The sequence below is a fragment of the Epinephelus fuscoguttatus genome, linkage group LG21 (genome assembly GCF_011397635.1).
Source record: "Epinephelus fuscoguttatus linkage group LG21, E.fuscoguttatus.final_Chr_v1".
NCBI lineage: Eukaryota > Metazoa > Chordata > Actinopteri > Perciformes > Serranidae > Epinephelus > Epinephelus fuscoguttatus.
Genome location: NC_064772.1, coordinates 25,377,393 through 25,382,254, shown reverse-complemented (window position 1 = coordinate 25,382,254; position 4,862 = coordinate 25,377,393). Strand labels below are relative to the sequence as shown.

Here is a 4,862-nt window from a genome sequence, read left to right as displayed (position 1 = left end):
TGTTGATGCAGGTGATACATGGTGAGAAATAGACATAAAATAACCCTAATGTTAACATTGGCAGCTGCTCTAACAGCTGGTTTCCAGTGCAAGAATAATCAATACAAAATACGTTTCCAAACACACAGATAACGTAAAATAAAAAGTATAATAGCATCTGTGACCTTGTGCGCTGTTTTTCCTCCTCCGTTTCGCTCAAATGAGCAAGGAGCAGGCACCTTTGGTGATAGAAATATTGGGGAAGCACAAACATACGGTTCAACGTTAAACAGGAAGTAACTGGCAGTTTGCCATAAGTTTCCTGGAATGCTACAAAGTTGTAACTCGTGACTTGAAGTCATGACTTACGAGTTCAAAAGCCTGCTTGGAATGCACCAATAGTAGAGGAAGCACAGGTGTATTTAATAGCGTTAATGATTGCTGCATTCCATTTAGGGCAGGCCCTAGCACTGTGCATGAAGGCTCACTGGAATAGCTTACTGGCACACTTAATGGAACTGAGCCATCGTTAGTGTTAGTAGTTTCACCTGTGCTTTAACTACTGTGACAAGTCAGAATGTCTGCTGTGACAAAGGTCTATTGTTTAAATTATGTATTTACAAATGAAACACGGAGAAGAACTGGAAGATAAAGAACAAGCAACAGGTACTGTCATGAGTCGACTCTTTAGTTTTCAGGTTAGAGAAGTTATGCTAATGCTGCCTTAGCTAACATGTTTGCTAAAAGGTTTTATTAGCTTCAGTGCTAACAGTCTCTTTTAACATTAGTGCAAAAATATTTGTTTTTTCAGGCTTTAATACTAACTTTGAACTCTCAAAAAAGATTTCAGGTCATTTAGGGTTTACTACAGAGGAGTATTTGTTTAATTTGTAGTGCTTAACTATTTATCTTGCAGTTAGACAGTCCAGGAGCTAACGTTAACTTAGCATAGCCACCTAGCTAACACATGACATTGGTAATATTAGCAGGGCTAATAACATTTTATTAATGTTACAGTTTGTAATAGTGGACATTTAGAGTTAGAGTTGTCACAGGTGTTACTAATCATGTTAATTAAAGCTGCACTCAGGTATGCCAGTAGACAGCCCAAGAGCTAACTTAGCATAGGCAGTTAGCTAACGTGACATTTGCAACGTAGCAGAGCAGTTAGCAGTAGTGTTTTATTAACATTTCAGTTTCTCATGGCAGACATTTAATGTTAAAGTCATCAAACGTAGGCTTAACTAATCACATTAATTAAAGTCAGGTGTGCCAGTGAAGTTAAGGCCCTGGTAGTGTGAATGCTGTGTCATTAGCATGGCTTAATAGCATAGCTAAGTCAGACGTTACAGTTAACAGACACTAAAATCATACTGTCACTTTAAAGGAACAGTTCACCCTGATATCAAATATATATTTTTCCTTTTACTTACAGTGCTATTTATTATCTAGATTTTTTCTGCTGTGGGTTGCAGAGTTTGTGAGATACCAACTGTAGAAAGGTCCTTCTTCTCTTGAATATAAATAAACTAAACAGTGCTCTACTTGTGATGCAGTGCCAAACAAATACATTGAAAAAACTAAACAGCGATGTTTCTTTGCAGAAATCATAACCCGCTTACTCAAGATAATCCACAGACTTTGTTGTGAGTAGTTTCATGTAGGAGCTACTTTCTTTAGACTAAGCTACTTCACACCTGCCAACCATTACATTGTGCTGAGGGAAGTGTGCATCTACTGCTAGTTCACCCAGCACCACTAAGCGCTACAGATCAGCTGAGGAGGATGCCATTAGGGCTGTATTTCGACCAAAGGAAATTTTGGTTGACTGAAAGTTAACTGCTCTTAAACCAGTCCCTTGGTCGATGGGGGAAAGTATCTGCACATTGTCTCTAGATTGACAAAATCAGCCACAGTGCACTGACTGCACTCTACCTGGTGGCATTGTGTATCCACCGAAGAGTTTTCTTCCCTGTCACAGGGCTCAACGTTAACACTTATTCAAGGCAAGTGAACTCTGTGTTCAGCCAAGTGGAACGCCTCGAGTAAAAAGAAATGTGATGTCCACTGTAATGTTATCCATAAATAAACTGTGCACTGAATTGCTTTTCCATCTGAGCTATGTGAGTGAGTCAGTCTCACTGCTAATGTTGAACAGGACTGATGAGATAAATTGGACATAATGGACACTATAGACATTAACTTTGGGGTTCACAATTTCATGTACAATGTAACGTTACTAACGATAAATATATGTATTGCTGTATGTGAGAGAGAGACTTCAGAAGCTAACATTAGCCATCGTGCCATTCGAACAAGGGTACTGTTGTGATCCTATTCTTTCCAGAAGCTTTATAATCCAGAACTGCGGAGTCTTTTTGGAGACCAAGTAAATTAAATTCATAGTGATAAAATCTGACACTGAATGTCTTCAGTGATTGTTTATCAGTTTTCCAATTAAAATTGAGAGTTGAAAAATGTTTGGCTTTAGGTAAAACACTGTGTTTGTCAATATCACCAGCCATCCAATCACAGTGAAGAAGGGGTGGGACAAATCCCATAAAGACCAACTATCACAGAGGACTAACTCTAACCCTAACCCTTATTAAAGTAACACCAGCGACTGCCCAACCCATGAGAATATGGTCAGACAAGAGCATATCAACCAACCAATCAACAAACCCAACCAAAAGTTTACAGCCCTTGATGCCATAGGCCTTTTTCACAGCAGACATTTTGACTTGTCAAAGTAGGAAAAGCACGGGTGTTACTAATAACACTAACAACAGCTCTGTTCTATTCAAGTGCTCTAGTGAGAGTTACAGTTAGCAAGCATGCAGCTTACAAGGATCCTGAAATCAAAGCAACTAAATTAAATTCAGCCATCATTTATTTCTCATTTATTTAAAAAAAAATCGGATCCTTCTTTCTGAATATTTTGCCTGGATTTCTGAAATTTTATATGAAATAAAAAATACCTGGTCTTGTTTTTCTGAATTAATGAGATCATTAATTCAGAAAAGTTTTTTTCCTTATGAAAACTTTCTCAGAATTCTAAAATAATAATCGAGTTAATACAGAAAAATAGGGCTTTTTTCTCTCAAGTGAATGCATTGCACTTCTGTACAAACTGAATAGGCTATGCAGTTATGTTTCTGATTATTGGATTTTATATTTGCCCTTGTATTTTTTTTTTTATCTAACAGTGAAACAATGCAAAGTAGAAATAAAGTGTAATGTAATAGTATATATCTATTTCTGAATAAACTTGCAGGTCAAGAGAGGACAATCTGCTGTACCTTCACAGCAATTCAGTCTGCTGCAGGTAAGTTCTTTTAATTTCATGTCACACCTGTACTTACAAAATGTTAAGCCTCATTAATATACAGTGCTATCCACTGATTAGATACTTTGTGAAAAGTACGCTTGTGGTAAAACACTTTTATCAGTGAAGAACTGAAGAGAGTTTTGCTCCTCTTCTAGTAAGGTGGTGGCTTACACACGGATGTCAGAACATGAAGATGTACTCCCGACTGATAACTCAGATGTATTTTATATGTTTTTAATTCTATGAACTGTAAACACATGTTTAAAAAAACAGACATCCTGGCTTGTAATTACGTTTACTTTGATATTTTGATCAGAGTGCAGTGATGTGAAGTTTATCCAGACACTTTAATGATCCAGAAACGCAGTGCCTTCATTCCAGAGAGAATTCCAGAGGATCTCTGTTCAGCGCCTCTTAGGGTGTTTGATGACATGATGAATTGGTGTTGCTTTCAACTAATTTGAGCCGTCTCCCTCTTTTCTGTCCGTCCTCTTCCCTTACCCTCTTCCGTCTCCTGTTCCCCTGTCTATCTTTGCCCCTCTCTTCCTCACCTTCCTGCCCCACTTCTCCTGCTTTTTCTTCAATCTTTTCCTTTGCTTTGCTTCTCCGCCTAATGCCTTCTCTCAGTCCTAGACCTCTTTTTCAGTCTCTGTCTTTGGTCTTTTTAGATGTTTGTTCAGGTTACTGCGCTTTCAACCCCTTTTATATGTTGAAAGGTGCTGATATTAAAACTGCAGGAATGTATGAAGTTTTTTGCATGTACGACTTGTTAACACAGCTGACATCAGAAATTACACATAACATGAAATTAAAAGGTTGCAAGCTGTGTGTCATGTCGAGATTTCTTCGACATGTTTGAAAAAAATTGAATGTTATTATTTATGGGGAAAACGCAGCTATTACTTTAACTGTTTTCAAAATATGGACTTTTATTTGATGAGTTTTATGCAGCATTTAGGGGGAAATAAGATGTAGTTTGAAATCAGTTATGATAGCTGTACAGTCATTTTGTGATATGTGTAAATGTATTTGAGGACAGTTTCCATTTGGGAAATGTGGCACTTTTGTTTTTAATTATCTGTGTGGTGGCTCAGAACATCTGAGCTCACCCTGAAAAGTGACAATTCAGCTACCTATTAAAATAAACAACTGCTAACTCTTCGTATATGCACAGGTCAAGGAGCAAGGTAGCATCTCCACACATCATTGTTGCTCTAAAGTCTGCAGACGTCCAATAAATGGAAATGCTGTCTACAGTGAGTTCAGAGACAGCCACTCTACTGACTCGCTGAGCTCATCTAATAAGGTAAGGACATAGTTAACTTTCATATCAAAGCTCAGAAAAAATGTATTCAAAACTACAGGACGTCATGTAACCAATTTTTCAAAACCACCAATTTACATTAAGATACCCCTGCATCAGAGTGCATGCTGGTCCTGCTGTATTGATGTGTAAGAGTAAGTGTGAGTGTGGCATAGATTCAATCATAACTGATCAGAGGTAAAGGGATAATTTCCCATCCATGTATATAAATTGCATTGTAAATTACCACTG

General features: G+C 37.7%; 1 long non-coding RNA gene across 1 annotated transcript; it reads left to right on the top strand.

The window, feature by feature from the left end:
* The first annotated feature begins 543 nt into the window (after positions 1-543).
* Positions 544-4,548, top strand: LOC125881557 (uncharacterized). Its single transcript, XR_007448243.1, has 3 exons — positions 544-645; positions 3,254-3,304; positions 4,482-4,548. It is a non-coding gene; the product is annotated as an uncharacterized LOC125881557 (long non-coding RNA).
* The last annotated feature ends 314 nt before the right edge of the window (positions 4,549-4,862 follow it).